General features: G+C 45.4%; 1 protein-coding gene across 1 annotated transcript in view; it reads right to left on the reverse strand.

Moving 5' to 3' along the window:
• The window catches only part of LOC126548178 (glucose transporter type 1-like), a 326053-nt gene that overhangs the window by 105791 nt on the left and 208089 nt on the right, over positions 1-12173 (reverse strand). The window lies entirely within an intron of this gene.

The following is a 12173-nucleotide window of genomic DNA, read 5'->3' on the forward strand; positions in this document are numbered from 1 at the left end:
CTATGTATGACCAACTATTGTTGCGATAATGCTGCATTTGGAGCTATGCTGTACTTACAAAGAATGTACTTAGATTTGCTCACCCCATACTCCATGTATTACCAGTAAAGGATTGCATTCGTTATGATATTCTCATTTTACTATACAAAATTATGCACAACATTATTGTATCTTCTTTAGTAAATATTGCTTATCCCAACATCGCATAGCCACTGCGATCAACGACGTCGAATTCTCTTGTTGGGCCGAGGGTTTTTGCTAACCCTGGGTCATTTTCCTTTTGATGCATGGTAGCAGAGCCGGGGAACGAATTATTCACAGATCTGACATCACAAAAATCATTCATTTGTTACAAAACTAACCTTCGTTCTTTCATGTTTTCATCACTGAATCAACGAAGCTGCAAGTTAAAATTGCAATGTCGCAAACATTTTTAATATCATCTACCATTCTGTAAAGGGATCCCTTGTAGAACTCCTGCGAGAGTTATGGGGTCCACCTTTATAGTACGTCTAATGTGTAACTATTCATGCAGTAAGAAACTTGTGAAGCAGCGAACGCTTAAACAGCTTTCACTACTCCGTTTCACGTTTATCCACCACCTGTAGTTCGCGCCGTGCACGTAACGAAAGAATCGACCCGGCATAAGTTTACGTGAGCTTAACGAGGAGTGCTGGGTTCACCGTATTGCTCTGCGCACGTACTTCTTTCTTTTACACCTGCCCTCACTTTCACGCACTGTCCGGTGAACTCATGCATTAGGAGCGAGTTGTAAAACGACGTGTATACCTGTGGATGCTACGACGCATCCACCGTTGGCACGTCGACACACTCCAGCCGTTTGTATGAGCGAAGCCCCGACATGGAGCTGAGTTGCAAAAAAATCTCGCGGATGATAACAAGAAACGACACTCAAAAGAAGCACACAACGTGTCCTTCAATAAGTCTAAAGGAAAAAAAGGGGGGGGGGGGCGAGATTGTGCTACGCTTATGCAGTTGGCTGACATGAAGTACAAAAGAATAATAACATTATGAGGTATACTGACAACAGACATGATCGAAACGCTTCTTGCCCTGTTTGCGAGTTTCTTTCAATTAGATTTCTTTTTCATGGAAATAGCACTATCGGCGTTTTAAGCAACACGAGTTCTGCTAAAGAAATTTGGAATTTCCACGCATACAGTTTGGGCACGGTGTCTATAGAAGAGTAGACTCCTCTGTTGGCCAGACATATAGAGGAGAGAACTCTAAATTCCAGATTGTACGTCCAGAGTTAGCAGAAATACAGCTTTTCCGCAGATTGCGCACCCTGAAGTTCTGACGCCGATCGTACATCATGGACCAAGCTAGGCCTATTGTGTTCTCTAAGGCTCCCACTTTTACTTTATTTATCATTAATTCTGTTTGCGAGCGTCGCTCTGTTTTGCAATTTTTAAAAAAATAATTTTTACACATCTTTAGTTACATAGGAGTAACTGCTCCCGCCGTATGAGATGACAGGCTCCTTGTGAAAAGGAGATACCACGTTGAGATATCCATAAGTGTCGATTTCTAAAACACCACGTTCAAACAAAACTTACACACCAATAGGGGCATATACTTGGGTCGTTGCCACTGGCGAGAAACGACGAGGAAGCAAAAGCAAAGGCTGGCGTTTCGCAGCCCCGAGTGCCGACGTGCGACAAACGAAAACCGATAGCGGTGCAGACAGGTCATCCGAGTTTTCACTGCGACTCGTCATAGACGATGACGCCCGAGAAATAGAAACCACCGGATATTCTATAGACGAAAGGGCTGGAATCAGACAGGCGAAACAACAATCCTGCAACACTAAAGGCTGTGTCAAGTTAGAATGGCCCGAAAGAAGCAAAATCTGTGCAGCAGATCACGCGAAAAGGCAAAAAAGAACCAAGGAGACTGCGCTTCACCAATACCAGGGCCCTCGAATTTATGGTGTCTTTAGTGATGTTATTTCATCGTGTGTTGCGCTTATGTTGCCATATCACACCGTCATTGTGTTCAGTGATGCTTAGGCTCCGCAGCACTATATGAGCGCTAACAGGGCATGCATGTCCAGTGTCAGTGAAGGCTTTGAAAACATTGAGACGCAGCAGCAAAATTTATCATCTACTCTTCCTCGCAGAAGCTGTAATATAGTTGGCTGCCACACAACGATAATCGTCATCTGCCTTGCTTGCGTTCCCTTTCTTGAAAACGCCGCTCCCGCTACTTTCCTGTCGGGAATGCTATGTCATGCTGATAACGCGCATGCCGTTGGTTAAGGCCGATCCAGACGACGGACCAAGTCTGCGAGCCGATCGGTCACGTGATGCGACGTCACGGCCCGCCGCGGTCCGGTCCGGCGCAGAGCACATCCACGGCCGCTCGATGAAAACGAGCGGCCGTGGCACATCCACACGGCGGACCGCCATAGCAGACGGCGGAGCAGACCCACCAGCTACACTCTCGGCCAGAGTGTTATCATTGTTATCATTACGGCTCCAGTCCCACAAAGCCGGGAACTGCTCAACGAGGGATACAAAATAAAAAAACCTCCTCGTCACTCCAAGAGGACACGGTGTTTAAAAAATATATATGCTGCATGCACGTGTAGGCGGAACGGCGGACATGAAACGACTGGCTTGACTGGCTTTTGCTGAGCCGAAAACTAGATTGGATTTGGCTGAAGACACTCTGTTGCCGGACAACACTCGTTGGCTACGCCAATATCGCTGCGGTTTGCATGCGGTCTGCCGCCGAAACTGAAGCGGGAAAAGCCTCGGCGATTTGTTGGACCGCGAGGGCCGCGGTCTTGCGCGGGACAACAGCGGTACGCACGAATTGGTGACGTCCTATCACGTGATGCGCGGACCGCGGTCCAAAAGAGCAATTTCGTACGTCGTGTGGATCGGCCTTTACTGGGAAGTACCGGGCTCGCAGCGTTAAAGAAACGAAATACGGACAAGACAGATGACGTTTATTGTTGTGTGGCAGATACAACCCAAAGGGTGTAATTTTGTTTTAGAGTGTAGCGCCTTCGAATTTTCTAATTTCATCGCTCCACCTAGTCTTCTGTCGTCCTCGAGTGCGTTTCCCTTCTCTTGGTACCCATTCTGTAACCCTAATGGTCCAACGGTTATCTAACCTGCGCATTAAATGACCTGCCCAGCTCCATTTTTTTCCCTTGATGTCAATTAGAATATCGTCTATACCCATTTGCTCTCTGATCCAAACCGCTCGTTTTCTGTCTCTTAACATTACGCCTAGCAATCTTCGTTACATCGCTCTTGGCACGGTCCTTACCTTGTTCTCAAGCTTCTTTGTTAGTCTCCAAGTCTCAGCCCCATATGTCAGCACTGGTAAAATTCGCTGATTGTACACCTTCCCTTTCAATGATAATGGTAAGCTTCCAGTCAGGAGCTGCCAATGTCTGCCGTATGCGAGCCAACCCATTTTTATTCTTCTGTGAATTTCCTTCTCATGATCAGGGTTCCCTGTGATTAATTGACATAGGTAAATGTACTCCTTCACAAACTCTAGAGGCCGACTGGCGATCCTGAACTCTTGTTCCTTTGCCCGGCTATTTATCATTTACTTTGTCTTCTACATATTAACCTTCAATCCAACTCTTACACTCTCTCTGCTAAGGTCCTCAATCATTTGTTGTAACTCGCCTGCATTGTTGCTGAATAGAACAATGTCATCAGCAAACCGAAGGTTGCTGAGGTATTCGCCGTCGATCTTTACCCCTAAGCCTTCCCAGTTTATTAGCCTGAATACTTCATCCAAGCACGCAGTGAATAGCATTGGAAAGATTGTGTCTCCCTGTTTGACCCCTTTCTTTATAGGTATCTTCCTGCTTTTCTTGTGTAGAATTTAGGTAGCTGTAGAACCTCTGTATATATTTTCCAAGGTATTTGAGTGACAATGGCCTGGTGTCAAGGTCGCCGACAGAAGACATCGCAGCTGAAGGCGACGAAGGGACTACTTCGGTTTTTGAAAGAGACGGGATTGGACAAGCGGCTGTGACAGTGATATCGCGTACCTCGCAAGAGTGATGGACTCTAACTGACGATGTGCGTGCTGTGCTATGTGCTCTCTCTCTCTCCCTTCCCCATATTTCATCCCCCCATCCCGCTCCCATGTGTAGGGTAGCAAACCGGTTGAGCTGAACTGGTTAACCTCCCTGCCTTTCCTTCTTCACTTTTTCCTTCGTTCCTTCATTCCTTCCTTCCTTCCTTCCTTCCAAGGTATTTGCGTAAGCATTCTGTACTCCTTGATTACGTAATGCCGCTATGACTGTTAGTACCTCTACTGAATCAAATGCCCTTTCGTATTCTATGAAAGCCAAATAGAGAGGCTTGTTATACTCTGCGGATTTCTCGATAACCTGATTAATGACATGGATGTGATCCATTGTAGAGTATCCATTCCTGATGCCAGCCTGTTCCCTTGGTTAACTAAAGCCCAGTGTTGCCCTTATACTATTGGAGATTATTTTGGTGAATATATCATATAATACTTGGAGTAAGCTAATGGGCCTATAATTTTTCGATTCTTTAACGTCTCCCTTTTCGTGGATTAGTATAATGTTTGCACTCTTCCAGTTTTCTGGGACCTTTGCAGTCGATAGACACTTCGTATAAAGAGCCGCCAGTTTTCCAAGCATTATGTCTCCTCCATCTTTGATTAAATCGACTTTTATTCCATCTTCTCCTGCCGCTCTTCCACGTTTCATTTCTTGCAAGACCCTTCTGACCTCATCGCTAGTTATAGGATGAGTTTCTGTATCCTTCATTACTGTTTCTAATTGAGGTATCCTGACTCCTCTGGGTACTGTACAGTTCAGTATAGAGAGAAAGAGAGAGAGAGGAAAGGGGAAAGGCAGGGAGGTTAACCAGAGAAATAGATCCGGTTGGCTACCCTATGCTGGGGAGAGAGGGGAGGGGGAGGTAAAGTGGTAACAAAGTAGAGATAAGGAAAGGAAGGAGAATAGAATTCCTCCGCTGCTTTTACTATACCTTCGAGATTGCTAATGATATTACCCTGGTTATCTTTTAGTGCATACACCTTGGTTTGTCCTATGCCACGTTTCTTTCTCACTGATTTCAAGGTGCGTCCATTTTTTACGGCTTCTTCAGCGTTTCTCACGTTATAGTTTCGAATATCACTGATTTTCGCCTTGTTGATCAGTTTTGACAGTTCCGCGAATGTTATCTTATCTCTTGAGTTGGACACTTTCATTTTTTGTGGTTTCTTTAGTAGGTCCTTTGTTACTTGGGAGAGCTTGCCTACTGGTTGCCTTGGTGCCTTGCCTCCCACTTCAATTGCCGCCTCTGACGCCAACCTAGTTACGGTTTCATTCACTAGCTCTATGTCATCCTCATCTGTCTGTTCTAAGGCTGCGTATTTGTTTGCAAGTACCAACCTGAATTTTTTTGCTTTTACCATTACTGCCTCTAGGTTGACCTGTTTCTTCTTGACCAATTTTGCTCTTTCTCTCTTCAAATTGAGGTGAATCCCAGCCCTCACGAACTTATGATCACTGCACTTTACCCTACTTATACCTTCTACATCCTGCACTATGCTGGGATCAGCAGATAGTATGCAGCCAATTTCATTTCTTGTTTCACTATTAGGGCTTTTCTAGGTCCACTTTCTGTTGCTACGCTTCCTGAAAAAGGTGTTCATTATTCGAAGCTTATTTTTTTCTGCGAATTCTACCAGCATATCTCATCTAGCGTTCCTACAATTGACGCCGTAGTTGCCAATTGCTTGTTCACCAGCCTGCCTTTTCCCCACTTTTGCATTGAAGTCGCCCATTACTACAGTATACTGAGTTTGAACTTTTCTCATCGCTAATTCATCTTCATAAAACTGATCTACTTCCTCATCATCATGACTGGATGTTGGAGCGTAGGCTTGTACTACCTTTAATCTATACCTCTTATTAAGTTTGATTACGACTACAGCTACCTTCTCATTAAGGCTGTAGAATTCGTCAATGTTGCCCGCTATATCCTTATGGATTAGGAATCCTGCCCCGTATTGCTTCTTATCTAGGAGACCTCTGTAGCGGAGGACATGCCCATTATTCAATTCTTATAATCTCACTAAGGCCTATGATATTCCAAACAATGTGTGATAGTTCCTCGAAGAGGCCTGCTAAGTTAGCCTCACTCGAGAGGGTTCGGGTGTTAAACGTTGCAAGGGTCAGTTTCCATTGGCGGCCTGTCCGGACCCAGAAATTCTTAGCACCCTCTGCTGCGTTACAGGTCTGACCGCCGCCTTGTTCAGGTACTCCGCAGCTGCTGGAGACTGAGGGCCATTGGGTAATTGAGTGAGCCATGTGGGAGGGGGTGTGCGAATACTGTACCAGGGAGGCCAATTCCTGTTCTGGTAAGGGAGTGTCTTGTTGAAACTTAGTGGGCCTTCCTAATTTGGTTGTATCTGGATTAGTGTAGCCTCACTCGCTCTCGGCATCTTTTGCCAGTGACAGGCGTCACTCCAAGCCTGCAGATGTAATGTCGTATTAATTTTCCATGTTGCGTGAATATTCCTTTCATTGTACTGATGTTTTTCCCCCATCCCATATCAATATGTTACCGTGTTTTCCCCCTTACACAATGCCTTCTCGAAGGCCTGTAAGGTACATGTAAATAAATAAATAAATAAATAAATAAATAAATAAATAAATAAATAAATAAATAAATAAATTTGTCCTCAACTTGTTCATTTCATGGCCTTTACATTTTTCATATCAGCGGCTTGCACTGCATTGCTGGTTTCGAACTGATATAGTTCTAAAGTTCGTGTGATATTTTCTTTACTTATTAAATAGATAAAAAAACATGGAAGCATTGATATCAGTTATTTCGGACAAAATTTTTTGGGACATGCGAGTGTATTCTTTTATGAAAAAATACGTATTTTACTTTTCTTGACAGTGCGTAGCGTTCAAGAATTCGTTTGCAGCATCTTTGGCAATGGCAATGCAGTTATTATTCATGTATTTGATCCCTAGAAAAATTCTATGAGGAGGAGGTCGAGCTGCAACGTGAGCTGCCTCATGCGCCTGTCATGCGCACCTCGCGAAGTCTCGGCTGCAGCATGCAAGGCTGGTTCGCGTGCATATCCGGCGGCGAGTGCGTTACGGCCGACCTGTACTTGTATTATGCACGGTATACATTATCACGGTGCTCTGCAGGATCCGCCCGCCGCGTGCTCCAACGCGGCCGGGGGTCCGAGGTTCAAAAAAGCGCACGAAGGGGCCCGGATCGTGAGGTTAGCCACCACGGCGGGTGACGTAATAATACGGCTATACGCGTACGCACTACTCCATGATGCTCGAATCTGTGAGGGAACAGCCGTCGTCAACTATTCTCGTCTCACTGAATCACTGTAAGCTGCGACAACGGGAATGTCTTAGGGGACGGAACCGCTAGCTAGACCGTAAATTGCAGGCGAGCTTAATTGACCGCAGACTGAGAGGAGCCACTTGCTCTCACGTTGTCAGCGCCACGTATACAGGTGACAGGTTTATCCCCCAGGAACACATCTGGAATGCGGAGACTCGACGTCCCATTCTTTACAAATGTATAATGCACTTCAGGCGGCCGCGGAAGACAAGGTGTAATTGTCACCGACGCGATATGTACAGAAAACACGGTTCTCTCGCTACCTTTCAATGATACGTTGAGCGCTGTCCACTGAAAGTTAGCTAATTTGGCATCCAACGATCGGCGTACCATAATAGAATGATGAGCTTCGGGTACGCAATCTCAATATTCCCGCAGCACGCGCACCTTTATATATGAGTATAGTGAGGAGGACGCCGTACGAGGGCGGGAAGACGATGGACGCCAGGATTCCAACTTATTCTCCTTTGTATAAGCAAATCGGGTCTCAGCTTTATACTTCGTAAGTAAACGAAACAAGGGTCGGCGTGCCATGTGTCGCACGATTGCTAGCCTGTCTCCGATAGCGCGCTTTCGAATGGCGAATGCACAGAATACTCAACGTGACTATAATTAGGCAGGCGTTGTCGTGTGGGCCCGACAAGGTTTTTCACTCAGATAGAACAATCTGTCGCTGCTGTCGGCGCCTTTGAACCTTCAAAAACACGTGACAACGGATCAGAGACAGGAAAGTTTCGAGCATTCATGTCATTTTCTTGTCTAAATTAATGAGCAGAATCCGAACCAGAGTAGATGAGCCATTGTAAAATTCGGCAGCGGCAAGGAATCTCGCTCCAGCCTAGCCTGTTCCGTTGTCAGCAGGCCAACTCAGTATCAGCACACGTTAGTTACTAGAACTGTTCTTACTAAATGTCTTCCTTGTATTATTTTAGTGTTCCGTTTCAATACTGCTGGTCGCATTTATATATCCTGAGTGCCAAGCGCCTATTAAACGCAAGTTTCGTGCGCTGAGTTTCGGCACTGGACCGATATCTAGGAGAGTAGGAGCTTAGTAATATAAACGCAAGGGATACTTGGTGCTGCATAACCTTCAACATTGAAGCGCAAAGCGAGGGGACGAACAAACAGTCAAGAGCGCTGGTCGTCGCTTATAACCGTCTGTGACTCATCTGTGCCTTGCTTTGTGCTGTAACGTTCCCTAGCGTCGATGCTTCGTAAATTGCCAGAAACACGTTGAAACTTAATTTAAATTTTGGGATCTTACGTGCCGAAATCTTGATGTGATTATGAGGCAGACCGTAGTGCGAGACTCCGGAATAATTTTGACCGCTCGGGGTTCTTTGACGTGCCTTTAAAGGGACACTAAAGACAAATATTAAGTCAAGCTAAAGTGATAGATTAGTACTTGAGAATTTCTAAGGCGTCAATATTATCACGTACAGGGCCTTAATAATCGATAAACTGAGGTAAATGCAAGACATGATTAGAGACTCCACCGGGACATTCAAGCACTTGCCCAATGACAAAAGCACGCCTCAGTTAAATTCTGTCACCAGCACTCAACCACTCGTTGCAAAAAACATTGTATTGTATTATAAAATGAAATAAAATGCTGCTTACCCAGTTCTATTTCATCTTTAGAAAAAACTAATTGAAGTTACCCTTGACAACGGCGCGGGCGGTAGAAAGGTTTCGTTTTCGCTCGACTCTGCGCCGCCCACGCTTTCGCGTTTCAGCAGTTTCGTTATCGCGTAGTGCTGCGATGGTTTTGCTGGCTCGCGAAACTCGCACAAACTGCAAGCAGCAGAGTTCAACTTCCATGTTTTGTCGCGGGATACCCGAACGGTCTACGCTACGCCACTTGATCAAAAAGCAGCTGCAGCGGCGAATCCACCGCTCTGTCACTCTGTTTTGGCTTGGTGCCGCCGTCTGTCGGGCGCCGTTTGACTTACCGACGGCAGCAAAAGGTGGATGGGTGGATTGATGTTATGAGCGTCCCCTTTGGAACGGAGCGGTGGGTTGCGCCACCAAGCTCTTGCTATTATACTGTCTAGTGTCCTACCTAGGTTAAACAATTAAAAAAAAAAAAAAAAAACCACGATGAACCGTAGTGATGGCGTATGCAAAGCCACCACTCCCCGGTTCTGTGGCGGGAGATTTGAATTTCGAAAAAGGTATTCGCACCCTTCATATGCGATTTTCTCGTAAACCAAGTCCTTTCTTGGTACGCAACAAGCGTTGCGAGGTTTCTGGAATGATATTTAAACAGTCCACATTGAGTTATTACTTGCCTTTAGTGTCCCTTTAATGCACGGTACACGGGCGTTTTTGCATTTCGACCCCACCGAAATGCGGCTGCCGCGGCCGGGATTTGACCCCGCGCCCTCGGACTTAGCAGCGCAACGCCAAAGCCACTACGCCACCAAGGCGGGTGCCACAAGAATGTCCCGATAAGAATATCAGACCAAAAATCAGAGCAAACCATATTCATTTGCAATCATATTTCACCACTTTGCTCTAAACATTTTCCGTGTATCGTTCAGATGAATGCGACATGCAATGCGTAGCAGAAAATGAAGTGGACTTGTAGCTTTTCAGCCTTTGTTGAAACGATGCACCGCAGAAGTATATCTAAAAATTTGCTCAAATAATTTCCTTGGCATCTTATAAATGTGACAGTGAATTGGCTGTAGAGGGTTCCAGGTTCTTGTCAATGTCAGAGCACTATATATAGCCTATAGTGCATCATGAACACGATCAAAATTGGCAGTACTCGTCAGACAGTAACGTGAAGGAAGTAACGCTGAACACAGGCCAGGGTGCCAATGCTAGTTCGTTTACTCCCAGTACACTTTGTACCTATTTCGAATTACGCCTAGCAACTTGACTGACCCGCAACTATGCATCATCTTAGCTAGCCGTTCTGAGATTACCCCACATTTCGCGACTAATCCACAAGTGGTTCTTTGAACCTTCTCTTCCTGTTCGATGTCTTCAACACACGTTGTAAGGGCATGTTTTTTTTTTTTCATGTTAAAACTGTGCCACTATAAAGAACAAGTACCTAAGGAGTGTGAATTAAGAATTACTAAGTTTCTCGCTTCCTGTTGTCACGTAGTTTAGCTAACATTAAAACTTGAGGCCTCTCTTTGGCCTTGACAGACAGACAGTCCGTCCGAGACAGCCCGTCCGACACTCAGTTCGTCCGTCCGAGTCTAGTTTGTCTCTCTATGACAGACAGGCAGACTCGGACGGACGGACAAACGTTTCCTTCTCTCGTCGGGGGGGGGGGGGGGGTAGAAGGTGAAAGGTGCCACCTTGTCCTATAAAGGGAAATTCATATTGCCTGCATTTCCTTCCCACCCTGACAGGTGTATTCATTGATCCTTTACCCCCAATTCACCGGCCTCCTCTTACTTATCTCTACCACTGTCATAATAGCGTACCCTCGGCGTTTCTTAAATCCAACTGCTTTATGAACCTCCATTTTTGCCTCGGCTATTTGAGTCTAAACGGCATGCATTACTTTGCATAAAAAGGTGCTCAGCGTTTTCACTGGTTCGCTGGCAGCAGCGAAAAATATGATCTTAAACTATGGAAAGTGGTATTCTGTCCTCAAGTATACCTATAGCCTTCAATCCAAAATGTCAGCGCTCTTCGCAGAGACGTAAAAGTCTATTTATTTTTGAGTATCTTTTTTTAGCCTTCAAGTAGACATACCTTCCCATCGGTATACACTAATAAAACAGCAACAAAAACGTGCATTAGATATTTCCCGTAGTTCAGATCAGCAGCGCCTTTTGACGGTGGCCAGCAAGAGAGATCAGCGCACTGCTAAAAAAAAAGAAAAAAGAACGCAAAGAAAACTACCGACCGATTGTGGAGACGGTGACAACCATAGCGCATGTATGAGGTTATTGATGCCTCGTCGTCGTCCCAAGTAGCGAGGATAAAAAAAACAACAACCTACTTTCAGTACGCAAAAGCATTTTGATGGACAACTACGGTGTAGGTTTCTTTATTTTCTTTTTATTTTGTTTTGCTTGGCGTACGTGGCTAGAACGCCCTACGTCTCCGCTTTCGAATATGCGCACCATGCATTACATTATCCCTACCCCTCCACGAAAGATTATCCTTCAAACGGTGCTTTCATCCGCCCTTAACCGCGAACCGTCGTTTTTGTATCAAGAAGCATCACGGGTCCCGTTCTATGCGTTTCTAGTGATTGTCATAGACTTCATTATTTTCTAAATTTTATACTCTTATACGCATCTCCAGAGCACGTCCGTGCGCTCCAATAGCTTGTCTTCACAACCTCCTCGCAATAGCTTTCGGTAATCCCTCGCCACTGCGTCTTAAACGCGCGCATCATGCATGGCGTGGTGCCGATGGGATCTGGGGACCGGTTTGATCGAAACTCAGTGGCTGGGCTCTCCATCTGGCTATTTGGGAATTCATAAGCTGCTGCGCAACACATCACAGCCGTTTGGGTATAGGTATGCAGCGCATCGTTGCAACTGAATTTCCTTCTGTGACGTGGCAACCTTAACTCAAGTGGAAGGCGAGGAGGAAATTAATGGCAGGTTATACTGCACCGAAGAGGAACAACGATCAGGACGGCAGAAATATCAACAATAAAAATAATCGGAGATTACTCCCTCTTGCAGGTATTCGAAACAGGTATTTCTTGAAGCAATTACACATTTGTTGCTGGTTCAGTATTACAACTCTGTAGATATACACGTGGTAGTCACT

The sequence above is a fragment of the Dermacentor andersoni genome, chromosome 1, assembly GCF_023375885.2.
Source record: "Dermacentor andersoni chromosome 1, qqDerAnde1_hic_scaffold, whole genome shotgun sequence".
NCBI lineage: Eukaryota > Metazoa > Arthropoda > Arachnida > Ixodida > Ixodidae > Dermacentor > Dermacentor andersoni.